This window comes from Scomber scombrus, chromosome 13 (genome assembly GCF_963691925.1).
Source record: "Scomber scombrus chromosome 13, fScoSco1.1, whole genome shotgun sequence".
Lineage (NCBI taxonomy): Eukaryota > Metazoa > Chordata > Actinopteri > Scombriformes > Scombridae > Scomber > Scomber scombrus.
The window spans coordinates 16,727,816-16,747,316 of NC_084982.1; the positions used below are offsets into that span (position 1 = coordinate 16,727,816).

At 38.5% G+C, this 19,501-nt stretch overlaps 1 protein-coding gene across 1 annotated transcript in view; it reads right to left on the reverse strand.

The window, feature by feature from the left end:
• The window catches only part of si:ch211-45c16.2 (mitogen-activated protein kinase kinase kinase 13), a 40,162-nt gene extending 25,435 nt beyond the window's left edge, over positions 1 to 14,727 (reverse strand). The window contains exon 1 of the mRNA XM_062431370.1: positions 14,648 to 14,727. The gene's annotated coding sequence lies outside the window, so the exon portion shown is untranslated. The remainder of the gene's footprint in view (positions 1 to 14,647) is intronic.
• Between the last annotated feature and the right edge of the window lie 4,774 nt (positions 14,728 to 19,501).

Consider the following 19,501-nt stretch of genomic DNA (forward strand, 5'->3'; position numbering starts at 1 on the left):
TTCATTTGAATTGTCCCTATCAAATAAACCATACATAGTTTTTATATATTACTTTATTATAGTACAATATATATTTATATATCGTAATGTTGACTTATATCTATCTCCCTACCGTATTAAATTGGTGCATTGTTTTTTTTAGGCGTGTGAAACTCTCTTGGGCCATGCAGAACAGTGGTTCTACTTCACTGAGTACCTGATCAGTGCTGCGCTGCTGCAGGGAGACAAATTCCAACAGTACAACAGCAGGTTCCCTGAAGCAGCACTGAACACTACCACAGAGGCTTACCCACTGCTGAACAAGAGCAAGCTGAAAATTTAACTGTCACTCATCTACCGAAATGATGATTTCAAGAACAGCAGTGGTGCTGTGGCTCTGTACCAGCGCTGACTGTGGCTCTGCTGAAGATCCTCATCAAAATTCCTATGAAGACAGTTGGATCTGAGCGGTGCTTCTCAACAGACCTTCCTCCGGACCTCAATGTCACAGGATCAACTCAGAGCATTGGCCATGCTCTCTATGGAGAAGAAACTTCTCAAAGACATCCTTGGCTTTAAAAATAGAGTAACTGACAAATTTGCAAAGGGAAAAGTGCAAAATGTACATACAAAAAGTTGATTTAAAGCCACAAGGTGGCAAAGTCGCATGGCTTTGAGCCTGTTCACTTAGCTTTTTGATGGCACTGGTTATTTAAAATCTAAAACAATATATTTTTCTGCTGCAATTTTTTTAGAGGCCTAAAAGACACAACATTTGCTACTCTGACAACCTAAAAGCTTTTCTGTAGTCACTGTGCTCTACATTTTGAAGGGAGGTATAGCTGAGCTTTATTTTAATTTAGCTGGTGTACAATATGTCTCCTTTACTTGAAAAATATTACTTATATTTGTATTTTCATTGCACAGAAATCTCTGTGGTTTGGTAGTGTGAAAATGCATTATAGGCACTCTAAACACTCTCACCAAACCTTAATACTGTTTTGGTACTAACTGCAATCCTATAAGTCACATGGCCCACAGTCAGCTGGTTGGTGGTTGGATAAAATGGAGTGATTGGAAGAAGTCAGATTAGTCCGGGAAATGCCTAAACTAATGAGAAAAGACTGGGACTGAGTATGTTGACTACATGCACAAGGACAAATCTGTTTGGCTATGATCGATGGATAAAAATAGGCCGGCCTGGCTGATTGGTTGGTTTTACAAAAGGCAGGCACGGATGAGTGAGTCCTGCACACAACATCCTCTGATTCTGAGAGACAGATAATGCTTGTGAGATTACCACGCTGAGCCCACCAACAAACCCACAGCTACCCACACTGAGAGGAAATTACATAACAATGACTGTTCAACACTCCCAGAGGATTCTGTCCGCACCACAATCCACCTACCCCGGTTCCCTTGTTATCATTAGTTCAGAGTGGATAGCATACAAACAGAAAGCCCGCCTATGCTGTCCACCCTACCAACTGTATGCACCTGGTAATCCCGAGCATGATTTATGGGATTGCGTGCAGAGCTATAAGGCAGAACACAGCAGCCAGCCTTAGATTACATGAGATGTTATGAAGGCTCTCCAGCCTCTTTACTTCTTATCATTTCACTAAGTGGAATTAAAGAAGTAGGAGGAAATGAACACACGCTGGCATGCCATGTCCACATACACTTCACCTCCTAATTCCACATCCCCAATCAGACAATAGTGTGGGGCTGCAGTGTGGTGGCAGGCAGTGGTGGTCTGCTTGATACTACAGCTATGTAGCTGGGGGTTTATATAGTGCTGCTGCCTGCTGTTCGCTGGGGTGAGAGGTTAGACGATTATGTGAGGTCACAGCTAAACGAAAACAAGAGGACACTGTGGGAAAGAGTGCCCACTGTACATTAAGTATTGACTGTACAGTACAGCTGCACGATCATGTGAAAAAATAAATCTCTTCTCTTCTTAATCATGATTGCATGCCTCAGTTTCATCAAATCATTTTTATTTTATTTAGTCGCCTTGGCATATTTGGCATATTGAAAATTTCACACCTACATTTTGCATCATGTAGTTACAAAAACTACACAGAAATGAGATGTTTTTACTCTCAGACTTGTTAGACTTGTTTTATTTCCTCATATTTAGCACACTGATTCATTTTTATTTATTCAAAAGATGCTCCATATTATGGTTTGACAATTTTTTTTAATCATTTGACTTGGTTGGATGGTGTATACTGCACATTCAAATCACGTGACTGATTAACAAAATTTTAAATATAACAACATTGGACGAGCATGATCAACCGTGCATCCCTGTTATTCATATGTTTTTCTACAGACACACACATCAGATGTCAGCAAAAATGCAAACACTCTCAAGTATGACTTGTCCATGTGCTCTGGTTCTCGCTCCTCCACTCGTGTGTGTTAATATGCTCCCCATGAGGCGCTGCAGGCTGTGGTAATTATAGAAACTCAGCTAGCAGACACATCACAAGAGAGCAGTACATTTAAAGCCATGTGCACTTGCATGAATACAGTATGTGTATATATGCACACACACCAAACCACACACACTACTGAAATACTGTAGATGCTTGTTTAGAATATAAGTGCATTTTGATCAACTTCCTCATGTAAAATGTGCTTACCATTGTGATACCCAAGCCAGTTTTAAAAAGCAAACAATGCAGATGAATTTATAATTTTTGTAAGTATCACTGTGCAGATGCAGACCTCTCTGCCAACAACACCCACTACTGCTCCAGTAAGTAAAGCCTGCATAATATTAGCAGCAAAGCCCAGAAACACTTAGGGTTCAACAATGCCAAGTTAAGATAACCCCCTCATAGTCACAACTGTAATACCCCTGCCCAAATATAAAGAGATATGGGGCTTAACCCACTTCTCAACAGAATCCCAATCCTCAAACAGGCTGACCAGCAGAGCATCTGGGATTTTGTCCAATAAACCTTTGGCAAAGGGCAACTCTATCTACAGGAGAGCCAACCGAGCAGAGGGATGCTTACTTTCTTAATCAAGCTGAGTTGCCATTATTGGCATTTAGTGGTCTGATATAGATGTGAGGCGTGCCAGTCGGGCTTTCAGTGTGACAGACTGGCCCTGTGTGTGGCGCATAGTAAGCTAAGGATGGCATGGAGGCAGGGCCTGTGGAGCTCAGACAGTGTCATTACAGAAATGTCAGTCAGAAGGAAGGAAAGGAGGAGAGGGCCTGAGGGAGAAGAGGGGAGGACAGGAAGAGAGAGGGCAAGTGGGTAAGAGGATGCAGACAGAGGGAGAGAGAAAGAGAGAGAGAGAGAGAAAGAGAAGGGGGGCAAGACATTCATGTACAAATCCTTCCTTTAGCCCAACATTTGTTGTTTGGAATTTTTCCACTTAACTGAACTTCAACTGCTGCGCTGCACGCGATGTGAACATTCAGCACATAAGCCTATGTGACGTCTATTTTTAACAGCTGTTAAACATCCACTAATGTAAACCAAGCACAATTAAAAATGAATTTTTCAGTGAGAGAGATAATACATTTTGACCCATTGTTGATATTTTTTATTGTACAAATATCTTTGCTGTGTTGGGTGTAGTGCTGGGTGATATGGACAAAAATCAAATATATCAGATATTGATATGATAGTGTGACAATATTTTAGGGATGACTATTGTAGTTTTCACAAAATATTTACACAATGAGACTTTTAATAAATCGTCAGTACTGTGGACAAAATGACTAAGTGGGATAGAACAGCTGGAACAGTCTGGTAAGTTCAGAAGAGTACTTTACTGTAATGCAGCCTTTATAACCAGGAGAAAAAAAAACGTACACCATATCACAATATTACAATAACCAAAATCTAAGTTGATATCTAGTTTCTTATCATGATAGATGTAATATTGACATATTGCCTAGCCCTAGTTCGGTGTAGGGCTGCAAATAACAACAGTTTTCAATTTTAATTAATCATCTAGTCAATAAAATGTTAGGAAATTGTGAAAGATGTCTATCACGGTTTCTAGCAGCCCAAGGTGAGGTCTACAAATTGCTGGTTCTGTCCAACTAACAGTTCAAAACGCTCAGATATTCAATTAACAAGCAATGTTAAATAGAAGGGAAAACAAGCAAATCTTCATGTTTTAGAAGCTGGAACCAGAACAGTTTTTGTCCTTTTTGATGATAATTTTGACAGTGAATTTTCTCTCAATCATCAGATTGTTGCAGCATAAATCAGGTGTACAACATATTGCGGTTGTCTTTTTTTTTGTATATCTTCTCTAATTTTGTGGCACATCATCAACATTTTGACATGGCACAGTAGGAAAAGCAAGTGTAAATAATAAAGTCCATTAAGCTGCGTTGGCTTCAGTGTCCTGGCACTGTGCGTGCTGGTTTTATGAATAGAACAGAGTCATCATTAGTGTTATTAGTAACACCTGTGTTTTTCCTATTAAGAAAAGTCAAAATGTCAGCTGTGAAAAATGTCTAATAATTGAGATCATTTGACGAACTGACACAACTGAGGGAAAACGAAAACAGGTTATTAAAGGTCTTGAACACCCATACAGGTGATTAGTCCTGCCTTAATAATGGCATCACAGCCAACATAAGAGTGAAGGAGGTAAATTAAATAAACAGCCTGTACACACCCACACAGACCTGAGCATCCTAATCACCACAAAAACACTTGTGAGAGTGAATCATTTGTGTGTAGGAGCTTTATGACTATATTTAAAATGAAAATCCAAAACGTGAGTAACTAATGCAGATGAGGGAAATTATTCACTGTGGCCTTTCAAATCAGAAAGAAACTTTACGTTTCATCCCACGAAACATAGCAATGAGCTTAATCTTTAAGCCTGATACAACATGACACTGGAAGCACCACCACATAAATGTGACCCAAAACAAACAAGCTGAGCCTCCAGGACTGGATTAGAGCGAGCAGACCAGCTGCAGGGCTACACTGCTGCTGTTGCTACACATGTCAATTACATAAATACAGCTTCCTGTGTATACGGCAGCATCAGGACCGCCCCCCTGCATATGCCTCTGTTGACGCTCTGCTCGTGTCAGGGCTCAGTAACTCCGATGTGACACCTGCATAAACACTGTGTTGCCATGCAAGAGGATGAGGCTCCAGTCATTCTATATGTGTCTCATTGTGAAAAAAATTCCACAAAAAAGTAAAAACTAACAATTTGTTAACTTCTCTAAATACTCTCCAGCTTCCCCTGCGTCTGATATCTACTGTCATTGCTGGACTACGGGTACAAAACCAATGAAATGCACTTAGCATCAAACAGAAGTGCAAAAATACAATATTATTTACAGATGAGGGCAGGAAAGAAAGTGCTTCAACATTAGTGATTAGGGGTGTGACGATACACTCAGCTCACGAGATGAGACAATACACGATATTGGGTTCACGAGAATGAGATGAGATTTTATAACTTTTTTTTTTTAAACTTCAATGGCGACATGGAAAAATTGTGTTTATTTGACTGAAAGTCACAAAATGCAAAACAACGCAGGTGCATTGTGAAATGTTTTAACTAATCATCTTTTAGTGAACGTCTCTTCAGTTCTACTTTCTAAGTATGAATTATCATATGCAGTATGCAATATGCAAGCATTGTAATAGGTTTTCCCCTCTACACCCGCCCATATAAATAGATATTTTATAGATAGATAATTTTGGTATTTATGGAAATAACAACCATAAATACCAAAATTATATACAAACACAAATCCAAAAACTGAAATATGAATAGAAACAATTCCAGTAGCCTATATAAATATAAACTGAAATTAAAAAACAGATTATACCAAATTATTACATATTGAAAATAAAAAACACAGAAATAAAAGTAAATTACACAAATCCTATATCACACAAATAAAACAACATACGTATGACTAATTTTACTTTTTGCATCATAAGGCTACCATACAAATTAGCTGCGCTAGATTCCCCTCGCTCCTCCTACCTCAGGCATTCCGTGGAGAGACCTGAGGTCAACCTACCCCTGCTCCTCTCACAATCTCCTACTTCCGACTGTGAGATCTTTTCAGCAGGTAGAAGCTGTTACAGTAGTTCACAAAGTAGAACAAGGGCGCCCACTGCAACAAGGAAATGACCCACACAGTGACATTATAAAAAAGATGACATGACGTGCAAATGAGCAATAGAAAACCAATCGTCTTTTTTCTTCTTGTTTTTTATTTGGCGTGCGCGCCCCGTGCAACCCCCTGAACACTGCTTCACCAGACAGCATTCACCTCGATGAGAAATATTGTTATGTTTTAGTCACACCCCTATAAGTGCTGTTATATATATATATATATATATATATATATGTACAGGGATGGACAGTAAAACATTACAATATACAAATATTATATTTGTAAATATTTAAAAGGAGCAGTGGACAGAGTTAGAAAATAGGTGGTTGAACAGTATGAACAGCAGGCGTACATTTGGTTAGGTATGCAGACTATGAATAACATATGCATAGTCGGTTATATGTAAAATGTTTGAACAATGTAGGGCAGGGGTGTCCAAACTACGGCCCGCGGGCCAACTGCGGCCCGCAGTCCATTTTTAATTGGCCCGCAGGAAATTTTATAATTAGAATAGAATATGGCCCGCACTGCTTTGCATCTCAACCACCAAGTTTACTCCTGACCTTCCAGCCATCCTTGAGTCCAAAACGCAGTATCAATGCTCCCACTGAGTGCAATGCCGTTCCCGTTTTAGGTGAGTTAAAAATATATTACACAGTATCCTGAGATCGCTTATGAGCGAATGGAGACGTTGAGGTCGGCACCCTGGACCTGTGTACCAATTTTCTTGATGATACGAGTTCAATAAAGCCATCAAAAAGCCAAACGTATTTTCATGGCGATTTTCATTTTCATGGTATTTTCATGTGAATTGATGGTCGCCGCGTCGCCACACGGACACCATTACTCGTAGCTTCACAGTCTTCATAATGTAGCTTCACCAACTGGTTCTGAATGAAGTTGATGGGGCAAAGTATGTAATTTTAATGGATCTTAGTTAACTTCCTGTTACCACCGGGGGGCGCTATGAGTTACGTGGGAAGTTAATATATCGGGACGTTCAGGGCGGAGCCATCATCATGTCCAGCAAGTTTGAAGCTGATTGGATGAAGTAAGTGGGCGTGAGAGCCACTCGTATGTACATGGCGAGCACGCCAAAGTTAGTTGAGCCCTGGCAGACACGCCCTTTGACCTACGGATGCGCAGAGCACAACTTAAGTTCAGCTAGGTCTGGAGATGTTGTGTACCTAATTTGAACTTGATCGGGCGAACGCTGTGGGAGGAGTTAATTTTAGGCGGGAAAAATCAAAACCAAAATGGCCGACTTCCTGTTGGGTTGAGGTCATGAGGTCAAGAGGCTTTTTTGCATATGTGGGTATAATACATATGTGTACCGAATTTTGTGAGCATAGGACAAAGTTAGCAAAATTCCCTATGGGCATTTTTGGACTTTGTAGGGGGCGCTATTCCGCCATTCTGCGTCGACCATGTGCGACCACCCAAACATATCGAATTTCGGATGAGGCCGGACGTCCGTGCAAAAGTATAAGCATTTTCGGATTTGGGAAAGGGGCGAAATTGGGGCACGAAATGTCGGAATAATAATAATAATAATAATAATAATAATAATAATAATAATAATAATAAACATTACAATTTCAATAGGGCTTTCGCCAGGCGACTTGCAGTCGCCGCTCGGGCCCTAATAATAATAAACATTACAATTTCAATAGGGCTTTCGCCAGGCGACTTGCAGTTGCCGCTCGGGCCCTAATAACAAGCTTGAAATGTACCCAGGGTTTCCCACAGCACTTTACAGTTAAGGCGGCCGCCTTAGCAACACAGGCCTGCCGCCTTAACTAACGTCTTAAAAAAATAAAAAACAAAAATAAATATATATATTGTATTGTATATTGTATTGCGCACAATTTAATTGATTCCCGCAAATCCAACACTTATATTCCCGCACACATTTACAGCGATGTATATTAATGTTCAACCAACGTCTGCAGCGGTGTTTACTGCAGGACGACTGGCCGGAACCTCTATGTCCGACTGTCTGACTTCGACCCTGAACACACCTGTAGCTCTCGCTGCACCTCCCGCTAGCATAACACAGACACGCTAACAGTGATATTAAGTTTAAGGAAACAAACACAGACCGCTGGTTAAAACATAAATCTACATCATCTGAGGCAGAACCTGCTCAGAAAAACTAATGAAAACAGCGCCATGTGATGTCATCATTAACAACGTTAATCCTCAGACAGGTAACTGTGACGTTACTATAGCAACACGTTTCAGGCTTTCTCATTCAGCAGTCCTGAAGAGAGAGAGAGTGAGGCAGATTCAACAAAAACGTGATGCTACTGAAGCTGAATATCACTACTTAACTGTATAATACTATATAACTTGTAATTACTATAAAATATAGTTCAGAGAATAAGTTAACTATATAAAATAGAATCACTGGCCTAACCTGTGCAATCTAATTTAATCCAATACAGCAGCTCTGCTATAAATTCTACATTCATGAAGCTTATACTACATTTTTTAACAAGAAGGTTAAAATTCTGCTTTATGTTCATTATTGAGTGATTGTGGTGTATTAGGATGCATTATATTGAATGGTGTTCTTAATATTTTGTCCATTCCATCAACATACATGAGGAGGGCAAAATATTAGGAACACCATTCAATATAATGCACCCAAGTACACCACCACCTCTTAGTACGACCTCAGTAATAAACTAAGTGGAATTATCACATTTTTGACAATGTCAACAAAAACTAAAAATGTCTCACTGCTCCCCACCACCTTAACTAACACATTTTCTGTGGGAAACCCTGGTACCCATCCCATTTTCCCCTTTATTGTTCTTTCTCTGTACTGTGAATGCGATCACCATCCTGACTAAGAAGAAATCTGAGGCTGCTGTTCTGAGAATTAGCTACCAACCCTTTTTCTGAATAAATCAATAAAAATCCATTTATGGAAAGCTGTGATGACGGCTGATTTTTTCTGTAAATATATTCAACAATATAGCAAATTTGACCTACTTTTAAAGGATTTTTCTTACTTTAATACAATAGATGTGAGGCTATTTACCTCACCTCTAGTAAGTGGCCCAGCCCCTCGTATATTTTGCTGTATATGGCCCTCAGTGAAAAAAGTTTGGACACCCCTGGTGTAGGGGTTCAGACTGTGTAAAATATCAATAGTGCAAATTACATGTTCATTTAAGTACTGTAAACAGTGCAGTAATTAATGTAATGATGCTATTATGGCGCTTTTCCACTACACAGTTTCAGCACGACTCGCCTCGACTCGGTACGGTTCCTTTTCCATTACAAAAAAGTACCTACTCAACGTCGTGCTGGAACGGTGTAGTGGAAAAGCGCCATTAGAGTGGTGGTGTGGAGCTCAGCAGGGTCACAGCCTCAGGAAAGAAACTCTTTCTGAGCCTACTGGTGCGGGAGTGGAGGCTCCTGTAATGCCTGCCAGATGGGAGGAAGGTGAGAGGTTTAGGTTAGGATGAGAGACATCCTTGATGATGTTTCTCATGCTGGGGTAACTGGGTGCCAGTGAATGTGTTGGGCAGTTTTCACCACTCGCTTGAATGCTTTACAGTCTGATGTGGAGCAGTTGCCATACCACACTGAGATCCAGTTTGTGAGTATGCTCTCAATGGTACAGCAGTTAAGTCCCCCAGTATCCCAGGCACAGGTGAGTCTGTGGTTTACGAACCAGGTGAGATTATCAGAGATGTGGATGCCAAGGAACTTGAAGCTTGAAACATGGTCCACTACAGCTCCATTAATGTAGATGGGAGTGTGTGCCCGGCTCCCAGTCCACCTGAAGTCCACAAGGATCTCCTAGGTTGATCAGACTACAACTGTGTTGTCAACTCGTGAACTTGATGGTGTATGAGCCATGAACAGGAACGCAATCATGGGTGAACAGGCCTGTTCCATACCTTGTGCTATTCAGGGTAATAGTGGAGGTGGAGATGTTGACTGGGATCTGTTAGTCAGAAAGTCCAGAGACCAGTTGCTGGGGGAAAAGCTGATACCAAGCTAGCAAAGCTTGGAGGGGATCTTAGTGTTAAATGCTAAACTGAAGTCAATGAACATTTTGAAATATGAGTTGTGACCAGGTGGGAAAGGGCACAGTGGAGTGCCGTGGAGGTGGCATCCTCTGTTGACCTGTAGGCAGATCACACTGCTACACTGGAACTGGTGTGGTTCCAGTGTAGCAGGAAGACAGGATTTCGAGTGTGAAAGAACCAGTCTCTGGAAGCACTTGACAATGATTGGGGTAAGTGCAAAAGGATGGAAGTCATTCAGGGAGATAGCAGCGGAGTACTGTGGCACTGGCATGATGGAGCCAGTCTTGAACCTTGTGGGGTCAACTGCCTGCACCCGGGACAGTTGGAAAATGTCCTTAACAACCCTGGCAAGCTGTTTTGCACAGGCTCTAAGCACATGGTCAGATATCCAATCAGGTCACATTCTGATGAAACTTTGGAAGTACAGATCTCAAAGTGCAGCGATTAAAGACCCCAGCGGCAATAAAGGCCCCAGTTTGTGTGTATGGTCTGCAGCTTGCTACTAGCAGCACCATGTTCTTTCATGGGTACTTTTGCATTAGAAGGGACATAAACTGCTGCAGCAACAATGCAAGTAGACTGGTGTGGTAGGTAGAATGGCCTGCACTTAATAATCAGTACTCCAGATCAGCAAAGCAGAGGATACCAGCAATGACAGAGTCCAAGCACAGTGTTTTGTTTACATAAACGTGCATACGCCTGCATTACTGCTTGTACCTGAGGCTGCTGCTACTCTGTGAGCCATGAAGCCGAGTCTACTACGCTGCACTGGTGAGACGCTGAGCCTTGCAATCTCCACATGCCGCCATCTCGTCAATAATATTAAGCCAACTATGGACCATGTGGTGTGATTGTTTAGTCATGCACACGTCGTCAAAATCTCAGTGGTATCAGTGCTTAATACAAAATCCATTAAACTGCATTGCAAGGAGCACCTGCACACCCTAATCTTGCCAGAGTAAAACTGAAGCTGAGGCATAAAGATAAAAATAAAGGGCGTTCTGATTTAGTGTGTGGGTGCTCTTTGCATTGCATTGAGATTATTCTGTCAACCACTGTTTCTGTTTTAAGAATGAACTTTTAATATCAACAACAGATATCAGATCGCAAGTTTGGCAACTCAAAGAGATAAATAGTGCATTTGTTGGGGACTATTTTCATCCATGGATAAATACACTTGGTGCTCTAGTGATTACTTACAGTATCAGGTCAGCGTACTGACTCAAAATAAACTACAGTGTAACAATGTGACTCACTGATGTCTTTTAATACTGTATATATCAGGCTTTGGCTGCACAGGCAACTCTCGTTAGTAAGATCAAATCACTGTTTATTTTGGTCTGCTTGTTTTGCTTTTCATGGGATTTAATCAGAAAATAATCAAATTTAAGCTAAAAATACTGAAAAATGGCCATCAAATGTTCTGAGAGTTTTTGGTGACTTTTTCAAGTTATGATATTACATTTAAAATACAGAAAATACAGAAAATATGCAAATAATCAGATCTGTGAAGCCGCAGGATTTTTGCTTCATTACACAACTGCAACGATTTTTGAAATGTTCCTGTCGATCACTTAATCAATAAATATACTAATTCCAGCTCCATATGCATTATCCTTTAAGCAATGGTCACAACACAGAATTACAGGACCTCTTTGTCGTGTTTCGATTAAGAATCAGCAACCTGATGGGAAAAACAACAGTATGCGGATTCACTGTTGGTGGTAGGGCTGGGCAATATATTGAAATTATATCGATATCGTGATATGAGAGTAGATATCGTCTTAGATTTTGGATATTGTAATATCGCGATATGTAATCAGAGTTGTCTTTTCCTGGTTTTAAATGCTGCATTACGGTAAAATATATAATTTTCTGAACTTACCAGACTGTTCTAGCTGTTCTATTATGTACCTTTTACCCACTTTGTCATTATATCCACATTACTGATGATTATATATCAAACATTTCATTGTGTTAATTTATTGTGAAAGCATCGACAGTCATCTCTACAATATTGTTGCAATATCGATATCGAAGTATTTGGTCTAAAATATCGTGATATTTGATTTTGTCCATATCGCCCAGCCCTAGTTGGTGGCTTGGGTTTAATGTCGATACACTCCTTGTACAAGAGCTTTTGTGTGTACATGATGATAGCTGTGGTTTTAAAAGGCCAAACTCCCCCGCATGTGTAGCTGCTCGAGTTTGCTGTAAACCTGGTGTTAGGTGTCTTTGTGCCATAGTTAAGAACACAAAGAACACCTGAGAGGTGTAGCCTTCAACACGCTGTTAGTGGGGGACTACATTTGGCTGATTGCTGCTGAGAGTGACCTGTGAGTGCACCACGGACCGGAAGAAGATACAAGAAAGGCAAAGCCATTAGTGGCACACACACGGACACTTAACTGGAAATGTCCCACTCAGCACAACGAGGCTGGAATACAACACTGCAGTCGTGACAGCACACAGCATCCACCGGTCACACGTGTAACGCTCTCGACTGCTGACTGACTGTCAGAGTATGTTGCGACGAAAATGAAAAGCAGCCGAAGCATAAAACTGTTGTGACATCACATCTTCGTGAAAGGCGGATGAATGATTGTGTGTGATTTGTGTCAGATGGCCTGCTACACTGCTCACAGAGAGCAGGCAGGTGAGATATTACCAACCCGCATCTCACAGGAGGCAGTAAGACTCGTCATCACTGCACATCACCTCTGAAACGAAACAGTGCTCTGATCCCAATTTATTAGGTACAGGCCTGCAATAATTCCTACCTTCATGAAGGTTGTAATGTTTCTACATTCAGGGTTTAGTTTGTAGCAGACGTAACATAAATATGGAGGCTTTAACTTGACAATATTTAAAAAACACTTGCAACTCATGACTTCAATTGCACTTTTTGACTTTGACTGACTTGATATCCTCCCCAAGGCCAAAAATGTAAAAAATAAATAAATTAAAAAAACATAAAAATGTGTGCAATGACATCATTCTTCATTTTCACGACAACATATTTACTATGAACACACGTTGCTCGAACTGGAGGGAAAAAGTTTATTTGGCAATTGTGTCACAGGCAGCCAATGATTAATCACCAACTGTTCCAATAATGGATAAATTATTTGAAATACATTTTTAAGAAAACAAGTTCAACTTGTCTGATTGCCCAGCTTCTCAAATGTGAATATTTTCTGGTTGCATTAGTCTTCTGTGACAGTAAACTGCATATCTTTGGGTGGTGGACTGCCGGTCGGAACAAAACACTTGAAGACATCATCTTGGGCTTTGGGAAACAGCTATTGACATGTTTTATGATATTCTGATGTTTGTTTATCGTATTTTTATACACATGTCTACTTCCAGTTGTTGCTTACTTTTATTGTTTTTTAAAAACAAACAACCAAAAAAACAACAACTTCTGCCTAGGACTCTCTCTTTGCACTTCTGCCTGGTCAGCTACTTGAGATTTTGTACCATGACTTTTTCTGAGTAACTTTCTTCAAAAGTGTGATTGTTTTGCCTCGTTTGTAAGTTACTTTTCATAAAAGCCAAATGACAAAATGTAAAAATGCAAATGTTAAATTACTCATGACTTACAACTTACTTATGATATGCAAACAAAGACTTTCTAATTTGGTTTTGGCTCATTAATTGTATTGCATTATAATAGGAGATTTTTCATTTACTTCACCCTCATTTCTATAAATGTGGATGGACAAAGTATTAGAAACATCTCAACCCCAGTATAATGCCATTTAACTCAACAACACCAAACTACAGCCTCCAAAATGACCATAAAGCTGAATTTTATACACTTGAAATAAAAAACTGAACTGCTCAATATTACCCTAATAATAATTATTATTAGGTAATAATACCTGATAACTCTATTCCCTACATAACATCCTCAATAAAAGATGACAATTACTGAACCAGTCTTTCATTGCACTTTAGCCACGTAGTCAAAATACTTGACAAAAGTACAATATGACTCAAAAACAAACATTTCTTCACAACCTACTATAATTTAGCCTCTTCTCCTGGAGCAGCCTATAATTTCCTCCTCCTCCTAGGTTACAACAGACCAGAAAAGGCGTCTTTAAGCAGCTACTCAACAACACTGTCCACTCGGTTATATAATGAAAGGCGAATAAGAAGTAAAGGTTTATTATCTCTGTTGTTAAGACTCCTCCTGGTTCAAACTAAAGGCACAGCTTTGCTCTCTGTTAACGCTGGTTTGCAGCAGAAGGCGATTTGGGATAGAAAACTTCATTCATAAAGAGCCTGAACAGTTACTATAAACAGTCTTCTGCTCTGATAATGTCTTCAGACCGCAGCTCATTGACAGCTGCCTCAGTCTGCACATTTCAACCCAAACACGGTCGTTTCTGCTCACACTGTGCCAATGTGAAGGTTTTAATCTCCACTATTAAGCGCTTATCTTTCCATAAATATCATAAAACATGAAGATTATTACCGTTTAGCGCTGGTGTGTGCCTCAGAGATGTCCCACCGCTGCTCTCTCCCTCTCTCCCTCTCTCTCTCTCTCCCTCTCGGTCCGTCTATTTACTGTCCAATCCAGTGAGTCTTGTGAGCGAGCAGCTGGCGTCACTTCCGCCGTGCACCTGTAAACTCCAGCACCGCCATAGATCGTCTATTGAAGAAGTGTCTGTCTGTCAACCTGAAAACCTGACAAAAGTGAGCGGAGGGCAGAAGTAGTTTACCGCCCTCTTACCAAGCTGTGTTTCAGCTCCGAACTTGGAAATGTAATAGATTACAGATTAGTTACCCTATTTAAAATGTAATGTAACTATTTCAATTACTCAATCAAAGTAACTTATTACATTTGGTTACTTTTTGATTACCTTTCTAATTTTCTAACACATGTTTTCAGCTGCTAAGTGTACCCATTAAACCCACTAAAATCTAAGTTCAGGTGTTTTTCATAGATACTGACATGATTTATAAAGGAGATCATTCCTTATAGAGATTTAGCCCTCATTTGAAAATGTATTCATTCGTTCATGTAGATTTTGGAATATAAACTAAAGATATTTTATGAAAAAAGTCAAAAGTCTGGCATGGGCTTAATTAATAAACCATTTAAGCCCACATCATGATTTATTTACAAAATATTAAAAAAATTAAAAACAGCAATATATGTATTCAATAACATGTTAAATATTAAAATATGAGGAAATAACCCTCCTGAGAACATTTTAGAGGTCTGAATTCAGGTGTAACCCCCTTTATAATCATCAACATTTTCACAAGTAACTGTATCCATTATTAAATTTGTGCTTCTTAGTTCTAACTTACTGGCTTCAAACTAGAGATTTACTAAATCAGATTGCACCATTAAAACTTAAAAATGTCTTGTCTAATAAACACTTTAGCAATGTGTAAGTCAGTTGCCAGGAAACTTCTTTAGTGCTGTAAATAGGAATACACTGTAGCATCACAAGATAACACATACCTTCTATAATATTAGTTTTAGGGGTCAAAAGATACAATGAACATGTTATTTTGTGAAGTATGATGTAGTTTTATTTCTATCTGCATATACCTGGAGAAATTTGTATGTGTTTTGGATTTAGTAAAGGGTAAATATCTGGTTATTCTAAGATAAACATCATTATCTGGTAAATTAGTTCAATATTTGTGGCATTAACTTTTGTAATTTGAAGTTTAGAGTTTATAAGTTTAGTGTAATATGCTTAGTGTTCCAACTGTGGTGCAAGTGCTGTTAATTTACTGATGCATAAATCAGTAAACTCTTATATTATAACTTTATATAATAGCTCTATTTGATTTCACAAAGAGCTGATCCAACTCGCTCCTGTTTTTATCATTGATTTAATAGAATGAAACTTGACATTATTTAGAAATATGCATAATCTGAAATAATTAAATCCTCAAAACAATATTTTCACACAGATCCCTGAAGATAGGCCCTTTTTCAGACCATTTGGACATATTGATGTTAGCACGGACAGCTGCAAATGATCAAATGACAACATTTCTTTGCTGTCTATTTAATGACCTCTTTTCATTTATTTGCTGTCTTCAAGTTAATTTGTCAACAAATTACACAAAACTATAGATTCAGGGTTTTTTGCATTTTTACCATATCCTGCTCATGCACGTGACTATAATCATCCAAAAACACTGGATTGTACAGCAGTGGATGTAAATCTTTAGTGTATAAAGTCAGGTCTACACTAATGGGACACACAGCAGTGATTTACTGGTGGACTTGCTTGTGAATTGCTCTTTGCGACGCTGTTCGTGGTATCAAGAAAAAGCAGCAGAGTGGGAGCTCTTAGTTTCTCTCCTCTGTGACGCTGTGGATAAAAATAGCTCCCATTTTCTCCTCAATGGCACTGCGCCGCCGGGAACTCAAAGGGCGCATAATAATAACAAAGACATGGATTTCAGAGGAACTGGACATATTACTGTAAACTCTGACAGTGTAAAGCATTTCAGAGTGACACGTATTCCCTCGTCTGTCCTCTTGAAACTGTCACAGAAATTCATTGCTCAAAAGTCATCCCTCTGTACAGTTTCACTCACATGCCATATCATCTTTTTTGGCAGAGGAACAATTGATTTTTTCTGAAGGAGGAGGAACAGCAGGGGAATGAGGAGGGTGTGAAACCGATACTGCTGAGTCTGGCCACCTCCTCCTGGACCAATGAGCGCTCTGAAGCTGCTCCGAAACTAATGCAAGGCTGCCTGAAGTGCAGGTGGAGGAAATCAGATTAAACTGAATCTGCATGGGACAGGAACTCCCTGCGTGAAAGTGAACTTAAAGGGTTATTTTATTTATATCTATTTTAAAACAGCAGTCAGGTGTCAAAATGAACAGTCAAAGGGGTTTTCCTTGCTGTAATCATTCCTCTTGTTCATATTATTAATATATAGACCTATTTTTTTTTTTTTTTTTTTTTTTTTTTTTTGAACCGTCTGTTTATTGAGTTTTACATATTACAAAAACAATAGTGTTCTGATTACAGATCTAAATACAATATACCCCAGAACAGATACCACCCCCCCACCCCCCCGGCACCCAGCTCCAACAGATGGACATGCATAGGTAAAAGTAAATTAAGGACAAACAAAAGAAGAAAAAAAAAAAATGATAATAATAATAATGATGATGATAGAGGAAGAGAAAAGATAGGTAAATAAATAAGCAAATGAATAAATTAATGTATGAATAGATAAAAATAAATAAATAATAACAGTTGTAATACTCAAAATAAATAAATAAATAAATAGACTAATAAGATCAATAGGGAAACATAGATATGAGTTGGCAGGTAGTAGGAAATATAAATCAATAAAAAAATAATTAAACAAGTTAGTAATAATAAAGAATATATAACAACAATACAAAAAATATATACACATATATATATAAAAAGTGAATTAGTAAAAAATAATAATTTAAAAAAATATATATAAATATACAAAAATATATAATAACAATACAAAAAATATATACACATACACACACATATATATATATAAAAAGTGAATTAGTAAAAAATAATAATTAAAAAAAATAAATAAATAAATAAATAAAATAAAATAAAAAAAATAAAAAAACACAGACTCAGCATTGCAATAGCTACTCAGTTCACAGTGATCGGACATCTTGTGCTGTTAACATAAGACAGAAAGGGATTCCAGGTCTTCTCAAATAAGACATCCTTTCCAATCAGAGTCAGTCTAATTTTTTCTAATTTAAGAAAATAAAGCACATCCTTAACCCAATTTGTATAGGTAGGTGGGACTGGGGATTTCCATTTTAGCAATATCAACCTCCTGGCCAGCAGAGTTGTGAATGCTATTAAATCCTTTTTAGCTGGGGAAAGAGTAGGAGGGAAAGGCCATACACCAAATAGGGCAGTTAAGGCATTGGGAGTCACATCCCTTTCAGTTATTTTGGATAAAGTACTAAAGATTTCAGACCAAAATCTAGTCAGAGAAGAGCAGCTCCAAAACATGTGCGAGTAATTTGCTGTGGCTTGTTGGCATCGATCACATAGTGGAGACACTGTATCGAACATTTTTGCGAGCCGGGCTTTAGTGTAGTGGGCTCGATGAAGGATTCGACATTGCATAAAGTTGTGACCAGCACATATTGAAGACTTATGTACTCTGCGCAAAATCTCTTCCCAAACATCCTCAACAATCACCTCTCCCAAGTCTGTCTCCCAAACTGTTTTAAGTACAACAGAAGAGCCTGGACAAAGACTATAAATATTTGAATAAATAGAGGAGATTGCCCATAGACCTATTAAAAGATCCCAAAGTGATAGGAGCCAAAGTCCATAGTGTGTCCACAGTCATTTAGTGCAAAAAATGCATTTAAAAGTGTATCTGAAGCTTATATGAGGCTTCAGCAGTGTGTGGTTAGTGGGTATCTGACACATTTACAGTCTTCTTAGCATCAAATTCCCTCTTTGTGTTTCCCTGTTGAGCTGCGGTGGAGGTGTAGTAACAAAAAGGGGAACCTTGGCACTAAAAAGACTGTAATATTGAAAGGGATTATGAAGGGATCTTTTAATGGTCAGTATGAACAGGAGAAAATTATTGCAACAGGAAAAAACTGTTTCAGTGTTCATTTGGGCACCTGACTGATTCTCCCTCTCTGCACAACAATGTCACAGAACACATTTTTCAATAAGACACCAAAAACAGCCAAGACTATATAACATGTAGTTGATTATTTTATTATTATAAGGCCAAGTTGACTTGATAATGTAAAGATCTCCCATAAAAAAACTGTAACATAAATTAACATACAAGGAAACTGACAGATGATGAATACAGTGTTGGAAGACAAAGTAGTACTTGGACGCTTTTGTAAAAGTAACAACAATAGAATGTAAACTTACAAAAAAACAAGTAAAAGAGCCACATTTAAAAAGTAAAAAAACAGAAGTATTATAAAGAAAATGTACTTAAAGTATCAAAAGTAAAAGTACTCATTGTGGAGTAAAGTCCCTTTCAGGTCTTTAATATTATACACTGTATTGCATTATATTATTGCATTATTATCATCATTATTATTATTATTATTATTATTATTATTATTATTATTATTATTATTATTATTATTATTATTGCATTAGATTATAAACTACCTTTTAAAATTGCAGCTAGTTAAGCTGGAGTTGATTTGAACAACTGCGTTTTCATCTGCAACAATGTATTTTTTTTTAAAAATAAGATGATGATTGTATTTCTGTTTAGTGTAGAAATTAATGTTATTTTATAAAGTAACCAAAATGTGGTGGTACAATATTTCCCTCTTGAAAAT